The sequence below is a fragment of the Dermochelys coriacea genome, chromosome 9 (genome assembly GCF_009764565.3).
Source record: "Dermochelys coriacea isolate rDerCor1 chromosome 9, rDerCor1.pri.v4, whole genome shotgun sequence".
Taxonomy (NCBI): Eukaryota; Metazoa; Chordata; order Testudines; family Dermochelyidae; genus Dermochelys; species Dermochelys coriacea.
The window spans coordinates 35828491-35848130 of record NC_050076.1 but is presented as its reverse complement, the minus strand read 5'-3'; the positions used below and the strand labels follow the sequence as shown (position 1 = coordinate 35848130).

The 19640-nt window shown below is 42.2% G+C and overlaps 2 long non-coding RNA genes across 5 annotated transcripts in view; one reads left to right on the top strand and one right to left on the bottom strand.

The window, feature by feature from the left end:
• Nucleotides 1–19640, bottom strand: part of LOC122455836 — a 59890-nt gene that overhangs the window by 7273 nt on the left and 32977 nt on the right. The window lies entirely within an intron of this gene.
• Nucleotides 123–12949, top strand: LOC119861570. Of its 4 annotated transcripts, none has more exons than XR_006274327.1 (4): nt 134–210; nt 1333–1822; nt 4307–4486; nt 11756–12949. It is a non-coding gene; the product is annotated as an uncharacterized LOC119861570 (long non-coding RNA). The 4 variants fall into 4 exon arrangements; XR_006274325.1 differs by having other exon boundaries at nt 153–210; nt 694–1822; XR_005294947.2 differs by lacking the exon at nt 134–210 and adding an exon at nt 462–584 and having other exon boundaries at nt 694–1822.

Below are 19640 nucleotides of genomic sequence, written 5' to 3'. Positions count from 1 at the left end.
GGTTAGGAAGGGGTTAAAAGTAGCCAGGGGAGGCTGGTTGGGTAAACAGCCACAGGTGTGGCCACACCCAATTAGGGTCCAGCTGACCCTGATAAAAGGGCAGGCTGAGAGCATGAAAAAATACTCTTGCTCTAGCTGAGGAGTAGAGAGGACCAGGCTGCCTAGGAGAGCAAGCAGGGTACGGAGGCAGAGCTGAGGAGCTCTGGCCTGGTGAGTCCCCAGGCTGAGGCCTTGCTAAAGACCAGGGGAGGTACTAGGGCTGCAGGGAGGCAGCTGGGGCTAGAAAGGCAGCAGGTCCAACCCTTTTGCTGACAATGAGTGGCCACTTCAGACTGCAGTTTGCCCCTGAGGGAAGGGGCTAGAGGAGGACTGGCAATAGATCACTGAGGTGAGGTGGGGCTACTTGGGGTTAGTGGGATGGTGGTTCGAGCCGGAAAGGGGTCTGGGAGGGACACGGGGCCAGAAGCGCTACAAGTGGTGGAGACCAGGAAGAAGGCATCAGTAGGAAGACACCAGCCAGCAGGAGACACTCTGAGGTTGGAACCGATCTAATTCCCGGATGACCAGCAGGAGGTGCCATGGCGGTGAGTGCCTGCCACACTACACTATCACATATGTGGGAAAGGTGTTTTTTAAACATTCAAGGATCAACCCTTCTATTCACTTTTACATTTTACTCTCCCCCACCCCCAGGGCCGGCTCTACCATTTTTGCTGCCCCAAGCAGTGCGCCGAATTGCCGCCACCTCGAGCGGCTGAAGAGATAGAAGCTGCCACCGATTTGCCACCGCAGACAGCTGAAGAGAGAGACTGCCGCTGAATTGCCGCTGCTGTGGAAACGCCCTAATGGCACACGGACTGCGGCCCCTTGCAGATTGCCACCCCACGCACCTGCTTGGAATGCTGGTGTTGGGAGCTGGCCCTTCCCACCCCTATTTCTTTCTCTTCAAATTCACCCTTTTTTGCCTTCCTTCCTTCCTGTTTTTCAGTTCTCCTGCCCTTCCTTAAGAGACTTATGTTCCTATCACCAGACTGTCACACTAAACTGGGTTTTCTGAAGGCACCGCCTTTAGACAATTCAGTGCAGCAGAACTACCAAAATGGCATGAGTAGCAGGGGAGGTTCAACTTAATCCAGTGTCAAAAACATACTTCAAGTCTGAACTCTGTCCTGCTTCTCTAATGATGTATTCTATTACTGATGGAACTGATCATTCCTACAAATCACAGTGACATTGAGGGGAGGAAGGGACCTTTGCGGGCAATCCTTGCCACTGATTGTTCTTTAAAGAGGACATTTATGTTTCATACTAGTGCCTTCCCTCTGCCAAGAGGTATTTCCAGGTTTTAAGCCATTGCACTAACCTGCTTCTGTTCAGATGCAAGGGATCTCTCTCAACTTTAACTATATCCCACAAAAGCAGTGACGTACAGTATTAAGTTCAGAACTAATGGGTAATGATCTCTCCCTTTTGCCTTGACTCCACCTGAAAATGCAAACCCTGTTGAATATCTTTCAGTTATGAAATCTTTGATGTATACTTCCCACACTTGAAATGAGTTCTTAATTTGTTTTGTTCAGACAACCATGAAGTCCCACAATCCCCAGGTCCTCTTTCTTTGCTCTTCAAATGTCTTTTTTTTCTTTTTATATGCCCAAGAATAATCAGTGCATTCAAGAAGAATGAGGCATGGAAGAGCAATGTGGTATTGCTGGTACAGAGGAGAGAGCGCCTGTAAAAGGCAATGGTATTTGTTATGCCATGATGCAGGATTTCCAGCTAAACCCATGCCTTAATGAAACAATTCAAACAACTTGAGAAGGTATGAGTAAAGGCTGCCAACTGTCAATCTATAAGCATTGCATATTGGTTGAGGGCTGCAGGAATCTCCAGATGACTATTTGCTTTTAGGCTACGTGCATTTGGTTAAGGATTGTGCCATCATGCATGCAGATTTTGAGTGGATTAATTTCAAGTTCCCTTTGAGCTTTTGTGAGGAAATAGGTATATGATCAGCAGCTGAAGAGGAGCATGAGGATGGTGAATCTACACTCTCTTGCCCCCATCCTAAGTGCATAAATGGCCAAAAATATTTACAGAGAAGTAATTTCTTTAGCCATGCTGGTAATAGTACTGAGGTACATTCAGAGGCCTTCTGTGCCCTTACATGGTCGGTCGGTCGCTCTCTCTCTCTCTCTCTCTCTCTCTCTCACACATAAAAAGAAGATTACTGTACTTGAGTCTGTACACAGAGTCCTAAGAGCGTCACTTCAGACACAGAGATGTAGATTCCTTAAACAGTATATATTGCAGTATATTCTGCCAAGGGCTAACATAATGCTTAAGTGATTTTTTTTTCCAGGCACTCAGCAATATGGTGTAATTCTTTAATCCAGCAGCCTTTCATGTGACATTTATATATATATAAAAATGTTTATAGTAAATAGTAACCTTTCCCTTTGTTCATTAAGTTTCATGTATACCCATAAAACTCTAATGCTCAGTGCAATTATCAAGACCCCTTACATTTTTAAATTGTATTAAAGTGCTCAAGATCAAATAAGCAGTCACAGAAGCTATGGAGATACTTCAAACAGAGAATAACTGATAATTCCTTGGATTCAGACTGCCACTTTCAATGTGGATTGATGCAAAGAATCTTTATTGGCAAGTAGCATGGACATGAGGGGTTCAAAAAGCTGCTCCATTTGCACATGTGCAATACTGCATGCTCCATGACCCTTGGGCACCCTTTATATCCCCCCAGTGACTTGGATGGGGGACACAAGGAAGGCAATTTAGGAGAGAGATCGGACAAAAAAGCATGCACATGCACAGGCCTGCTACATCCCAGGCACCAATGATCTCCGGTAAGGCCTTCTGACCATTGGCAGGAAGTCTGTGGGAAGCGCTCACTGAGCAATAGAATTCCATTTTCATAAAACCCTTCCAAAGAAACAAAGCTTTCATTTTGTTTTGAAATTTTTCATCCAAACAAATCAAAACATGAATTGAAAAATTTTGTTTTATTAGTTTCTCAGGCCCTTCCCCCAAATACCTTTGAGGTTTTCATGAGGATTTTGACTTTTTTTTTTTTCTTATTTTTGCAGTGGAAAAAGGCAAACAAGTGAGAGTCAATGGGGGGGAGGGAACCTAAAAACACAAACCTCAATGATTTCTTCCCCCCCCAATATAAAACAAATTTTTGTGTTGATTGGGGGGGGAAGGAGGGGCTGAAGAAAGAAGGGGGGGGGGGAAATGTGACCAGGCAAACATTTTACAGAATTTCTGGCCAAAAAGACATTGTTCTCCTTAAAAAGTGTGGACGATTTTCTTTTGACCAGCTCTACCTCCAGACCTGCAATGCAGCCTCCTCCTTGTGCGTCAGTAACTGGCATGAATGGCCACAGATGAGCGCACCACCTCCCCTATAAAGCAAGAGTGAGGGGAGAGGAAGACAAAGCCTCAAGCTTTTAATACCACCTTGGAGAAGGCTATACTCCCACCCCCCAGCAAGAGTGACACCCTCCACAGGCACATGCTGACCCCCCCTGTAAGAGTGACACCAGTTTAAAAAATACTGCATGGGTTATTAACTAAGTACATGCAGCATTGGGCTGGACTGATCAAACACTATCCCTGCTGAACATCAGCGTCCCTGAGCTTTGGAGAACACTGGATCAGAAGCTGCATTTGGAACCAAACTTGGGGTACGTCTATGTTGCATCTGAGAGCAAGCCTCCCGGCCCAAGTGGACAGACTTGCATTAGTGGGGCTTGCGCTAGCACACTAAAAATATCATTTGACATTGCAGCATAGGCTGGAACTCAGGCTCTCAAGACACCTACCCTCCCTATCCCAACCTTCTCCCCAAGGCTCAAGAGCCCGAGCTCCAGCTTGACCTGTAATGTCAAAGCAGCATCTACACCGGTACAATTGTCATGCTAAGGCAGACTCCCACTAGTGGGGCTTACTGACGCTGGCTGGAAGGCTCACTCCCAGATGCAATGCAGATGTACCTCTGTTGTTGGGCAAGCTGGTGCCACTTCTAATTAAAACTGTCTCAAAGTGAGCCTAGTAATAGGTGAACCTCAAAAGGTTCAGTGGTTTGGTTCAGTTCGGATTGACACCCACAAGTGCAGATGCTTTTCGAAATCTCTTGACTGTTTTTAAAAAAAAAAAAAAAAAAAGCTAGAAAGAGAAACTTTCTCTTGGGATTTTTGTTGACGCTTCCACTCTCCCTTTCTTCTGTCCTTTCATGCATATAATGATATTCTATAATTATGCAATTATTTTATTTTTTTAGCCTTTAGCAAAGAAAAATCGCCAGCTACCCAGCAAGCTGATTGACTTCAGCCTGAAATAACTTGTGTGACGTGTAACACAAAGCGGAAGATTGCTATGATCCATCACAAGCATGAGCAGCTATATGCATATGCAAATAAGGGCAGCCACTGGACTTGATCCTCCCTCCACAACAGTGCAAGTAAGTCTCAAGCTCTTCTCATGCTTGCTCCCTCACACCCAAGTGCACAAAAAACCAAAAAGAGGGGGCAGCCTGTGGGTGGAGAAGATGCTTGGTAGGTTTATCACAACCCCCATTGTAAGCCTTTCTGAGGTCTTTCCCCTGCTACTAGACAGAAGTAATCTAGCAGCCATAAAACGGAGCTCCTGTTATTGTAAGATTATCCTGCTTCTCTTTACATATACAGAATATACCTTAAAAAGAAAAGGAGTACTTGTGGCACCTTAGAGACTAACAAATTTATTTGAGCATAAGCTTTTGGCAGCTACAGCTCACTTCATCGGATGCATTCAGTGGAAAATACAGTGGGGAGATTTATACACAAACACACACACACACACACACAACATGAAACAATGGGTATTACCATACACACTGTAAGGAGAGTGATCACTTAAGATGAGCTATTACCAGCAGGTAGGGAGGGTCGGGGGGAAGGAAGAAATCACCACTTTTGTGGTGATAATCAAGGTGGGCCACTTCCAGCTGTTGACAAGAACGTCTGAGGAACAGGAGAGGGGAAATAACATGGGGAAATAGTTTTACTTTGTGTAATGACCCATCCACTGGCAGTTTCTATTCAAGCCTAAGTTAATTGTATCCAGTTTGCAAATTAATTCCAATTCAGCAGTCTCTCATTGGAGTCTGTTTTTGAAGCTTTTTTGTTGAAGAATAGCCACTCTCAGGTCTGTAATAGAGTGACCAGAGATTGAAGTGTTCTCCAACTGGTTTTTGAATGTTATAATTCTTGACGTCTGATTTGTGTCCATTTATTCTTTTACGTAGAGACTGTCCAGTTTGACTAATGTACATGGCAGAGGGGCATTGCTGGCACATAATGACATATATCACATTGGTAGATGCGCAGGTGAACGAGCCTCTGATAGTGTGGCTGATGTGAGTAAGCCCTATGATGGTATCCCCTGAATAGATATGTGGACAGAGTTGGCAGTGGGCTTTTGGTAACCCTCAGTGAGATCGGAGAGTAATGGCTTGTAGAAAGTGGCATTGGAGAGTTGCCTAGTAGCCATTTTTATGGCTGACTTAGAACAACGCTTCCTCAGCTCTCGTCCCCTAATGCCCCTATTCTACTTGCGCTACATTGATGACATCATCATCTGGACCCATGGAAAAGAAGCCCTTGAGGAATTCCACCATGATTTCAACTATTTCCATCCCACCATCAACCTCCACCTGGACCAGTCCACACAAGAGATCCACTTCCTGGACACTACAGTGCTAATAAGCGATAGTCACATAAACACCACCCTATACCGGAAACCTACTGACCGCTATTCCTACCTACATGCCTCCAGCTTTCACCCAGATCACACCACAATATCCATTGTCTACAGCCAAGCTCTACAATACAACCACATTTGCTCCAACCCCTCAGAGACAAACACCTACAAGATCTCTATCAAGCATTCTTACAACTTACAGTACCCACCTGCTGAAGTGAAGAAACAGATTAACAGAGCTAGAAGAGTACCCAGAAGTCACCTACTACAGGACAGGCCCAACAAAGAAAATAACAGAACGCCACTAGCCATCACCTTCAGCCCCCAACTAAAACCTCTCCAACGCATCATCAAAGATCTACAACCTATCCTGAAGGACAACCCATCACTCTCACAGATCTTGGGAGACAGGCCAGTCCTTGCTTACAGACAGCCCCTCAATCTGAAGCAAATACTCACCAGCAACCACACACCACACAACAGAACCACTAACTCAGGAACCTATCCTTGCAACAAAGCCCGTTGCCGACTCTGTCCACATATCTATTCAGGAGACACCATCACAGGACCTAATCACATCCGCCACACTATCAGAGGCTTGTTCACCTGTGCATCTACCAATGTGATATGTCATCATGTGCCAGCAATGCCCCTCTGCCATGTACATTGGTCAAACTGGACAGTCTCTACGTAAAAGAATAAATGGACACAAATCAGACATCAAGAATTATAACATTCAAAAAACCAGTCTGAGAACACTTCAATCTCTCTGGTCACTCGATTACAGACCTGAGAGTGGCTATTCTTCAACAAAAAAAACCTTCAAAACAAACTCCAACGAGAGACTGCTGAATTGGAATTAATTAACTTAGGCTTGAATAGAGACGGAGTGGATGGGTCATTACACAAAGTAAAACTATTTCCCCATGTTATTTCCCCTCTCCCATTCCTCAGGCGTTCTTGTCAACTGCTGGAAATGGCCCGCCTTGATTATCACCACAAGTGATAATTTCTTCCTTCCCCCCCCCCACCCTCCCTACCTGCTGGTAATAGTTCATCTTAAGTGATCACTCTCCTTACAGTGTGTATGGTAATACCCATTGTTGTGTGTGTGTATATGTGTATATATATGTATATAAATCTCCCCCCTGTATTTTCCACTGAATGCATCCGATGAAGTGAGCTGTAGCTCACGAAAGCTTATGGTTAAATACATTTGTTAGTCTCTAAGGTGCCACAAGTCCTCCTTTTCTTTTTGCAAATACAGACTAACACGACTGCTACTCTGAAACCAGAATATACCTTGCGTACTTAGTGTGATGCCATTGTGCACTCACAATAATAGCTCACAGGTGGCCTAGGAGTGATTATGCAAATTAAATCATGTAACACTAATGTTGGAGTGACTACACTTGCATCTCTCTGTGCATGCTGAGTGGGAACTAGAGGTTTCCGGGAGCTTAAATAGATACAGACTGAGCTGAACATGTGAGCAGTTAATAATAACTGTTGATTCTTGTGTGTGATAAACCCAGCTCCTGGGTGCTTATAAAACCTTACAGGCATTAGAATGTGCTTTATTGCACGTAGAGGTAAAAATCTTGGCAAGGACACCAGGATTTTAATCACCTACCCTTTGTGAAGAAGCCCTGTATACGATGGGCAGAATGGACTTCATTTTAACATCTCCTACAAAGATCAGAGTGTAGTGAGTCCTGCTTTGCCATTGCCATATCTTACTTGATTTAGATCTTGCTACTGAAATCTTGTAACAGGTTTATGTATTTGTACAATCATTATAAACCCCATTTGCTCCTATTCCAAACATGCACCTGACAGGCTGACAACACAATCACAATACACTTTGAGATAAGGATGAGCCTGCAGTCCAGATAAATGAAGTGGTTCCAAGAACTTCCAAGGCTTTCAGCAGCTCACATCTCTGGTTTCCAGCATTTTTATGTTTCCTTAAGCAACTAGCTTGATAAAAACACATCTCTTGATAGGGGACATAAGGTTCCATGTATCTAAGAACCCTAATGTTATCCCCCTTCAGAATACAGAATTGCTGGGTTGTAGACCAGTACAAGACAGACATGAATGTTCCCTTTAACCCAGCTGATGGGCTGTATTTCCATGGGAAGGCGAAAAAGCTTTGCAGAAGGAACAAGAGTCTCTGCAGCCCAGGTGTAGACTAGCACTGAGGGATTTTCAAAAGGAGAGTCTTGCATGTTCAACAGGAAACCTATGCTCTCTCTTTTAGCGGCCAAGAGAAATGAAAGGATTTTCAGAGCTGATGGTGGGTGGTACTTGAAGTTTCTTAAAAACGCATATCCCTTGAGACTCTCTCTAGCTGTGAACCCAGCCATCAGGATTCTGAGAAGGCAGTTGTCATAGAATCATTGAATCGTGGGACTGGGAGGGACCTTGAGAGTTCATCTAGTCCTGTCCCTTCCACTCAGGGCAGGACTAAGTATTATCTAGACCATCCCTGACAGGTATTTGTCTAACCTGCTTGTCATATGGGATTGCAGTACCCAGCCACTGCTCTGCTAACTTGTTGCTAAATACCTCTGCTACCATGGGTCCCCCGCACTCAGCAGAAAATTGTGTTGGGTCTATGAGGCACACACTTGGTGACAGGAAGGACTCATGGAGAGAAAAACAAGCAAGACAGCACAAAAGGAAGTGCTGAGAAGAGTGTGGGAAAACCTGCCTCTTGGTTTAAATATGCCTGCTTAGATTGGCTTATGGAGACATATTGCAGGAAAGGAATATACTCTATCCAGGGGGCTACTACAGCATCCTTTCACCCCAAACTGATGCATTTCTCATACAAACACAAGACCTCATCAAGAAGTATCCTTTGCCAGCAGCACCTCTGTGCACTGAACATAACTCTGACTCTGAACACTCAGTCATCCACAAGATGGGGAACGTAGGTGAGGCTGCCTGTGAAATGGCCGGGAAATGAAGACACTGTCCTGATATTTCAGGGACACAGAGACAAACAACAACAAACAGGCATGAGGATTATACTCGGTATTACGTGGGCCACAGGAAATCAACCATGTACATGTTTCAAGAATAGTGCCAGAATGCATCATGGAAAGACAAAGCCCTGGCTGGAATGACTTAGTTAGTGTTGGTCCTGCTTTGAGGGGGGAATTAGACTAGATGACCTCCTGAGGTCTCTTCCGACCCTAATATTCTATGATTTAAGCAAAGCAGCTTCAGCAGCAGTGAAAGAAAGAAAGCTCTAGCCAATGGCTTCATTTGTGCCCGTTGGTTTAGTTGTGATACTGACACAACTGAATGACTGGGGATTTTGAGTGCTGCTGGAAATTCTCGTCAAGCAACCAGCCTCTCAGCTGCGTCCCTGCCCCAGAACCCACTTGCAGCCTCCAAAGAGTCCTCAGGGAACTTAGCTGCAATAACTGATCTAAACTGCCCTGAGTGGCCAATCCTGTTCATGACAAACTCCATCCAACCACACCAGTGTTGAACATTCTGGCATAAATCCAAGGTGGCACAGTCCAACCAGTGACTGATTTTTTGGATAGGCAGGATATTGTGTGGTTTTTCTCCTCCTTAGGGAAATATAGAGTTAATTTATTATCTAATCTATTCATTTAGTACTGGATTCTGACCCCCTTACTCCAGTTGAGTAGTACTTTACTTCATGGGAAGTCCCACTGAAGCCAGTAAGAGGACTACTGGCAGAGTAAGGTACTACTGCTGCAGTGGCAGAATCGTGCAATTAATCATTCTATTCCTGCTCTAGTTAGCACAGATGCATCTAAAAATACTGTCTATCTCCCTCCACTAGCATGGAGGATATATTTCCAGAGCTGTTTAGAGAATGGAAATCCTATTATATGGAGGATGTTGAAGTCTGTTTGCATTCCAATTTGGGATGAAACCTGAAGATTTCAAAATTTTCCACAGGAGAAAATTTTAAAAATAGCTCTGGCTCAGTCGAAACTTTGTTTTTTGTTTTTTTTTACTTTACATTATATAAATATAATACAGAATAAAGATTTGAAGGGAAAAGTTATTTGAAAGGAAAAATGGAAACATTTAGTTCCAGAAATATCAAAATAGATATTGTCCGAACACTTGTTCCCTTTTGTCCTCTGAAATGAAATTTTGGTGAAATTGATGTAATTTCACAAAGCATTTCCATTTCGATGGAGCTGCGTTTTCCCACAAAAAACTGGTATGTCAAAATTCTTCCAACCAGCCTAATTTTTTTTTAATTGCTAACATGCCGTATCAGGATTCAAACCCACAGCCAGTAACCTAGAGGGAATCACTTCATTTTGGTGCCATTAGCCCTGACTAGAAACAGGGCCCTTCACAAATCCCCTCATTGATAAATTCAATTAGTTCTGTACAGGAGGGAGGGGGAGGAGCAGAAGTGAGCAGGCTGTGATCACAGCCCATGAGCTACTCTCACGTATGGCTATGGCTACACTACAGCCGGGATCGACACTCTGGGATCAATCCACCAGCGGTCAATTTATCAGGTCTAGTGAAGACCCACCAAATTGACAGCAGATCACTCTCCAGTCGACCCCTGTACTCTACCCCTGAGGAGAAGAGAAAAGTAAGTCAACGGGAGAGTTTTTCCCGTCCACCCCCCGCAGGGTAGATCCCGTGGTAACTTGACCTAAGGTACATTGACTCCAGCTACATTACTCACGTAATGAAGGGACTCTACAGATACACGGTTTGTGTGTTTGTACTAGAGACAACCTCTAGTGCAGACTTTCCACATGCTGACATATTAACTGCCTTACAATAAAGTTGCATAAAAATAAAAACACTCAGAATTAAGATGCAGACTGAGATATGTCTTAATTCTGTAATTAGTGTTTTATTTGGCCTGGTAACAGTGGTAGGGTGGGGTGGAGAGGGCAGGGGTTTCCCACTGAACAGTAGGAGCTGGCTGGGGCTATAATGAAATCTTGCCTTGTCAAACTTGCAGGAAAAAAATAACTCCAGATAACATGGCAATGGTCATCTTATAAATGCATGTAATAAATAAGTAATTAAACAAATAACCTATCACATATGCATAACTAACACTCACATATAACAGAATGTTAGCTCCAGTTTAGTAAGAACTACTGATACTGTACAAACAGAAGCAGTTTTCCATTGACCAGAGGGAAAGGAGACTGATTTTCAATCTCCATATTTGGAATTACATTTAGAAGATGACTAGCAATGAATTCAGAATATCCACATTACCATATCCTCTGCTTTCTTACTATTTTGGGGCAGATTATAGTCCTATGGAAGTCAATGGCAAAAGTCCCCTTAATCTGAATGGGATCAGGATCAGGCCCTTTATTTATGTGTATGTATAATTCTTCCACAAGGCAGTCAAGCATTTGCAGTATAATTTTGAACTTGGGGAGGGAGTTACCTGATAAATCAAACATTTCCTTTAGATGGTGCCCTATTTTCCCTACAGGAAGCACTAGCCTATATAAGTCACTCAAGAAGCTAACATCAAAGGCCTTTTTATCACTTAGTTTAGGGTAATAGACTGCACTTGAACTCTACTCAATAAAGTGAAACTTCTTAAGCAAAGAGTTGAAGCTGAATTTGTTATTTCTGGCAAACTGCCCAAGAGGAAATGGATCTAGGGCAGAAGTTTGTTTGTTTAGATAGCAATGAAATATGGACACTTTTTTTTAAATAGGTGACAAAGCAGGGTGAACAGATGAAGTTTCTGAAACTACTGGTTATCCCGAGGAAATGCTTTTGCTTGCTCTAATAATTATTATTAACTCTGTCTTTTAAGATATTTAGCAATTGACAGATAATGGAAAACAGAAGACATGAAGAGTCAATATGAAGGGGTTTTGAGCAATTATTCTGTACTTGAGGCTGACTCTAGCTGATAGAAGGAAGAGGATATTATTCTTTAGAGAATGCATCACAAACTGATTTTTCTATGTCAAATTTTGCTTTGCAGCCAGATTACTGCTGATCAAGGTCAAAGATGGTACCTGGCTAAGAATATAGGGCTATTTGTTAATGAGGTTAAAAACAGGATATTTAGGGCCTGGCAATGATGAACAAATAGGGAAAGGAAGCATAAAGGACACCCATTTGAACAGACACACACTGGGATAGTCATGATCCCGGTCCTGAGAGCAAAGATTAGGGAGCGTTGGCACTGCTATCAGTGCTAGACTTACCAAGGAGATAGAGCCATGGCCCCACCCTTTCTGCAAAAGCTGTTGCAGTGAGAGAGAGAGTTGACACACCTCCAAGATGAAGGGGTAAGATGCAAATTCTTAGTGTGCAACCTCCTAACCCCAAGATGCATTCTACTTACCTGTGTGCCACCAAGGCAGAATACCTGGGAGGGACTCATCTGTATAGCATCTCTCCAGAGACTATACTTCCACGAAAGCTGAGCCCCATCAAGATGTTAAAGAGACCAAAAAGCCCATAGTTGAAGGAGCATCTGCTGAAAATCTACCAAAATTATACACTGAACAACTCTCCTACACTTCTGTCCATGGGGAGGATTTTTAAAAAAGAGACTACTGCATCTAATAATCCAGTTGTGAAATTAACAGGCAAAAACATCATATGAATGACGTTTACCCAGTGATTTCCCAGGAGAAGTTCAATTAACAGGTCAATGTTCTGACACTTCCTAACCATGAAAGGCGGTGCTAAAATAAAGCTGCAGTTAGAAGCCTTACACATTTTGGACTATGGAGATTTACCAAATGGTAGCAAAATTCTTCATGAAAATGTTTGCCACTTGTGACAAACTCTGAGGCTCGGATCTAACTAAACTGACCTGCATGAAGACAAGAGCATTCAAAACATGAGACAAGACAGTAGATACTACATTTTCAAAACAGTGCCCAAAGAATTGATTTCTCCAAGCATTTCTTTAAAATCTGTTCCCACTTTGCTATTCCTATAGTTTAATTTAAAGAACTGGTTGAGTGTATAGATTTCCTAGTAATTAAGTAAAAGAGAAGCATTAATGTACACATTTGCTATTGTTTCATATATTGTGTGGAATTTATAATGTGAAGGTAAATTACATATAGTCAGGGCCATCAATACCTTTTTTGGTAAAGTGTTTTGTGTGGAAACAGCACACTGTCCCATTAAGAATCCTGCAAAGTAAGGACACTACTCAGATCCAGAGTTGGGAAGCAGGAACTGAGAGATGGGTTAAGGTAAAGACACAGACTATATTCAGTCCTAGTGAAAACAGCTTCACTAAACCCAAGGGAGTTAATCACATTTATCTAATGGCTGTATTTGTCCCACAGAATCTATGTGTTAGAGGAAAATTTGTTTCTGCACCACATTCTACCCTAGGCTGCAAGAGGAGAGATCCAGTCTAGTGGATTTTCCTTAGCTCTTGACCAGCTTTTAGAGAGAGAGTCTCCCAAGAAGGAAAGATTAATCTGAAAGCATTTACCAATAAATAAAGTAAACAGGCAACAGAGCAGATTTAATAAGGCAGTGACTAAAGGAAAAATCAGGGGAAAAAAAAAGAAAAAGAAAAGAAGAAAAAAGGGTAAAAGTACCCTTAAGAGAAGGCAGGAAAGTTTGAAATTGTAGCTTTGCTTTCTACACAAGAAATACAGAATAAATCATCGGTTGTTAATATACTACATCTGGATTCTCCCCCCAGTAGCCATTATGATCAATTCTACAGTAACTCTAAATGTGAACACGGAGGGGCTGTGCTGGTGGAAACTGTTTGAATGTACCCCCAAAGCTGAGAAGTGGTTAATATTTTTACCTGCTATTTAAAATAGTTTTTAGCCAAGCATGTTGCAACTCTTCTAGCTGCAAATCACCACAGCACTCGCATCTTAAGCTCAGGGAAAAAATCCTCCAGAGACAGAGAGTCAGTGAATGAACATTGTTTTGGGTTCCCTGGCAGAGAAAGTACTCTGCATCCAAAAACAGATACATTTCTTGCAGGAGGAGTGGGGGAGAACAGCCTGACTCCTTCCTCTCCCCTAGGTAATGGAAAATGTCAGGCTCCTCTCACCCGTAGCTCCTTAGGACTAATAAGGATGTGAAGATTCCATATTAGTAGTGAATATCTTGTGACAATCAGTGTCCTACAGCTAACAAACAGATATGGATGTTGATAAGCATCGACCAGAGTGGGGGTAGGGGGCAGGCACGGGAAATGGGACAGAGGAAGCGGGAGAGACTTGGTACTAGAGTTGAGTTGTCACAGTTGGAGAGAGAAGCAGGGGACTCAGGCACTAAGGCCATAATGAAGAAAGGCTACCAGCTCAACTGGATGAACAAGGAGACTCGGGCACTGGGGATAGAATAGGAGGTTACTAGGCAACAGAAGAGAAAGGGGAACCTGAACCCCCTGACGTATCAGAAAAAAGCTACACTGCACTCATGTCCATCTTACAGATGGTACTCCTCATCTGTATGCATGTCAGGGCCGGTCCACAACATTTTGGCACCTGAAACCCCCATACTCCCTCGCTTGGACCAAAACTTTGAAAGGTTTCAATTCTGCTTTCTTCCTCTTCTACTCCTCTCATGGTACTGCTCTGCTACCTACCCCAATAAAAGAGAACTAACAACTTAAAATGCCTTGTTCAAAAATTTTAAGTAACACTTAACTTTCAAATGCCTGAACAGCAAATGTAATTTTTCTTGTCTGCATAGTAAACACTACATTTTTATCTGTTTGAATAATCAAAGCGGTGCTTTCTTGGTTGCAAAGATTTGAACTGCTTCCTGAAGGTCCACAGTTTGGGCCAGCTCATGCTCTGTTGAGATGGTTGCAAGGCCAACCATCCTCTCCTTTGTCATTGTGGAGCGTAGATGTGTTTTTATTAACTTCAGCATGGAGAAGCTGCGTTCTCCACTGGCAACTGTTACAGGAAGTGTTAGACGTATGCGCAGAGCAACAAAAGCATTTGGAAAGCGGGTGGTCATCTTATTTGTGCACATATATTCCAGAACAGCCTTTGGAGTTGACTCTGCTGAAATGCATCTTGAAAGGGTTTTCAGTTCATCACCTAAATCACCCCCAACAATATCGCGCATGTCATCATGTGTCAACACTGTCTCTAGTGCCCTGCACTGCTGGTGTAGGTCTTCTTCAGGTATAGTGAGGAGTTTTGGAATATAATAGAACATCCCAAATATACTGCTGTGTTCCTTGAGCTGCATGAAACGATCTTCAACTGACTGTACAGCACAATCTAGCACTTGGTTAAAGAATTAAACTTTGAATTTTTGTTTGGGGTCTCTTATGGGATTATCCCGTGCCTCGTAATCAAAATGTCTTTTTCGGTGACTCTTGAATGGGTGGGAAAATAGCTTCAGTGTGAAGTTCCTCTGCCAACTTCTGTGCACTCTTCAGAACATTTTGAAATCCCTCATCTAACAGGCAAGACTGTAGGTATGACTTTGCTTTGTCCAGTTGTTCCATTGCTCCAGATATATCAAGGTCAACACCTTGGAGTCTCTTGCTTACAACATTTATTTCAAACCGTATGTCATGCCACAACACTAAGCCACACAGAAATTGAAGTTATGTACGTTTCTGATGATTCCATTTCCCTCTGCCACTGTTCTCCCATGAACAGTTCCTGTCATAGCATTATCTTTCATAATGGAAACTATGGCATCATCTATCTTCCCAATTTGGTGTTTGATAGGCTTTATGGCCTCCACTCGACTTTCCCATTGTGTGGCACTCATTGGTTTCAGTGTCAGAGAGGATGTTCCCAGATACTGCTTCAAAATTTGCCATCGATGAGTTGATGCAGAGAAAAATACATAGATGCTTTGAGTTACATTAAAAAATTCAGCAGCCTCACTAGAAGCTGATGATGCATCACTGACTACCAAGTTTAATGAATGAGAACTGCATGGGACAAAAAAAGCTCGAGGGTTTAACTCTCGGATCCGTGTCTGCACTCTTCTGTTCTTTCCGCTCACATTGGCACCATTATCGTAGCCCTGACCTCTCATGTCAGCTAAAATGCTCTCTGACAGTCATCATTGCAGGGACATTTTCACTAGGTTCTGTTGTTACAAAACGCACCATTAAAGTCATTTGTTCCATATGGCTGATGTCAGGTGTGCAGTCCAGAATAACAGAGTAATATCTTGCTGACTTCAGACCTGCCACAATCTCCTGTTTGACTTTTGTTGCGAGTAACTGAATGATCTCATTTTGAATTGTTTTTCTAAGGTAGTGGTGTGTGTACATTTCTTGGATGGTGACTCTTCTTAGATGCTCCTGGAATAGAGCAGCAAACTCAGCCATCAGCTCCACAATTTGAAGGAAGTTTCTATTGTTTAGCACATACAGCTGATCTGAAGAGCCACACAGTGCTAGTTTTTGGGTAGCAAGCATTCTCACAATGGCAATGAGCTTTTCAGAACATTTTGCCAGGAAAGAGACTCTGATGCAATCTTCTCTTGATGCTAATCATCTAGGGTGGCCTTTAACCTTAGTCTCATCTCAAGCTCTTTCCATCTATGAAATGCTCTCTGGTGATTTGCTGCCTTCTTGTGGCATGCCAGATTTCAGCCCTTTGTTCCTGTGGAACCCAATGTGGCTGGAACATTAGACTGGAAGAGTTTGAAACAAAAACAGCCTGCAGCATTCTGTGTTTTTGAGTACATAAGCCACCGCCTCTCCACTTTGTCACCATTGGGGATTTCACACCAGTAATGTGTTGGATGGAAACTTCTATTTTCATTGTCTTTGGGGAACATGAAGTTTTTCACTTGCTGTGGCTCATGCAGTACAAGGAAGTCCCCGAGGCTACTGCTCAAGTGGGTCCATAGTCCTGGATCATCTAGACTTAAGGAACTAAACTCAGCAGCAGCTGTTTCTTGCACCTCCACCACACTCTTCTCTGATCTACACTTCTTTTTTTCAGGAATGTGCATGGTTACATCCATATGAGATGGAGATATGGATGCTGCAGTAGCTGCCAGGTCATCTGCACTCTGACTAACAGGAAGATCAGGTATCTCCTCACCACTCACATCCTCACTGGGGCCAGAAGACTCACTGTGAACATTTGTGTCTATGTATCTCAGGAGAGCTCCTTCCTGCTTAGATAGAAAAGCTTCCTTTGCTTTCTTTCTTTTTCTGAATGCTGCCCCAGGGGGCGTTTTCTTCTTATACTCATGACTACTGTTCTGTGCCCGCTATAGTGGCTCTCAACACTCAATTGAAGGGGACAAATAAGCAGGCTGGTAGCAGGGCCTGAGTGAGGGAAGATATCAGCGTCTTAAGGGCCTAACTGGCTCCTACTACTTCGGCTGACTGTTTGTTCTCCACAAGTGGGTTCAGGGAAGCAGCAAGAAACAGGAAGCTCCCTGAGAAGCTGATGCTAATCAGTCCAGGCTCCTGGGGGTGCTAGAGAGGTACATAAGAGGCTCCTCCTCCTCTTCCTCCTCCCCTCTCTCTCTGCAGCTCTGCTGCTTTCTGTTATTCCTTCTCACCTTTTCTCCTGTTATATCTCTTGTGCCCTCCTTCCTCCAGCACAGCACTCCACCATCTCTGTGCATCTAGAGCAGAGAGAATACATATGCACCAGCAGCAGACACAATTTTCTACTCTCTGGGTCCTAGTGGCGCCCCATGCACATACACATACACACACAGTCTGGCACCTGAGGTGGCTGCCTCAGTTTACCTCTTGGTAAGGCCAGCCCTGGTGGATGTGTGTGGCAGATCAGGGACCTAGTCTGCAGGAGGCAGGACACGCCCCCGAAGCTATCTTCTTCCCATTTCCACATTGCATTTTACTGAATGTTTCCTGCATCAAACACCAAGACTAAATACAAGATGGACAGTCAAACTAAGCTCAGAATTGTGTGCTACTGTGACAGGCTTTGCAATGCTCTCGCAATCAAGGGACATTTGGGAAAAGGGGGAAAGAAATATCTCAAGAGATGGCTATGCTTGCTCTCATTATTTGGCATGGACACACTTGTTTACATTAGACTGGCCTCATCTAAACTTTGCTGGAGATTGACCATAATATTTACAGGCTAAAAGAACAATTATGTAGCTAAGATGGAACAAAATGGAACTAAACAAATAGAACAAAACAAAACCAAAGAGAGGCAGAAATCACGTAGTTTGCAAAAGTCAAAAACAAACTAACTGACCCATTAGCCCACACATCTTTCCCACTTCATGTAAATTAACACTGTTGTAGTATTTGTACTACTTTACAGGAGTACGGATGTTCTTTTGAGTTTATAAACATTTAGGCCTTTAAATTCTCCATGTACTGATTTATCAAATACAGACTTTATGAAAGGAGATATCCTATGTATCTTCTGATTGCTTATGTATCTTATGTATATATCCTATGTATCTTCTCTTTAAGAGTCCAATATTCAATCTTTCTTTTGGGGCTTGTTCACAGTCTGCACCTGTGATGCTTTCTTCACTTTGAATCTCAGGGGCTGTATTTATTACATAATTGTTTTCCCTCTTTTAAACACCATTAATCATCTCTCCGCAAAGATCTTCTTCCCACTCTATGCCTTATTGTACATTCTTTGCATTTTCACAAAATGATGTCAGTCGCAAGTGGAACAAAGATAAGAATGGCTCAAGATTTGCATTTAAAAATTATCCCTTTTCTTCAAAGCTATAAATAAACTAAAATGAACAACAATTACCTTTGGATTTAAACGAATATATGGTTTTTCCGTTTATGACCCTATCATATTCCATATCCCTGTTTACACAGAGAGAGAGAGAGAATGTGATTTCCTGAAAATAGTTGTGTTAATAGAATCCAAGAGAGTATAAAGAGTCTTCCAATGACAGGTAAATCATGTACACAAATAATTTTGAAATAATAAACATTACTGGAAAATGATCCAATATTTTAATATATTTCCAAGAAAATATTGTTTTATATTTCATGCTGCTGCAACGGGTTTCTTGTTTTTCATATTTTAAAATGTTAAGCAAAAACAAAATTAAAATGTAGCTTCTATTTCCTTAGAAACCCCAGAGGAGATACGAGCATTCTGAAATTTTATTTGTTGGTCTCTATTTTTGTCTTTTAAAAGATCACTTCCAGCACACTTCCTCAGGCTTACAAGACTATCAGAAGATACATCTTGCTATGCTTTTTTATTATTATTTGATCCAAATGCTCACAGTAGACGACTTTTAGATTAACTAAATAATGATCTCTTGCTTATTTTTGTTATAACATTAAAATAAATGTAAAGGTTAAAGACTCAATATAACATGATAGGGTCATGTAAACAGAGAAGTGCTGTAACATGTCTATCAAACATTAGCCCATAAAACTGCCTAGAAAGTTCTGTTCTCTATGAGTAAAAATCAGAGCTGTTGAAGCAAAACAATATTTGTTTTATTGACAGATTTCAGTGTTGTGTTACCTACCAATAGGTTCCATTTGCAGTTTACATCCCAGAGTAACTGCTTATTAGACACATTGTTTATTTGAAAACTATGATGCTAATAAGAAGCACTCATATTAATAAGGTCTGATTTATAGCTTTGGGTTGTTGTTTTTTATCCTAAGGAATTGAACTTCTGAAACTCCAATCCTTCCTCTGTTATTTACTAAGGAGATGCAAAAGAAAGCTTTTGTTCTTTTTGTTTCATGTATGAGAAATTTGTCCAATAATAAACAGCAGCTATATAGCTATCATAAATAACTGCAGCTGCCTGTGATAGAAAGTTATGTTCAACATTTCGTACACAACCAGTTATTCTCTAATAATCCTGCCAAAATATTGTACTTTTGCTGTATTAGTATAATTTCTGGTTATAAATGTTGCCATAACTATAGTATCACAGCATTAGTATAT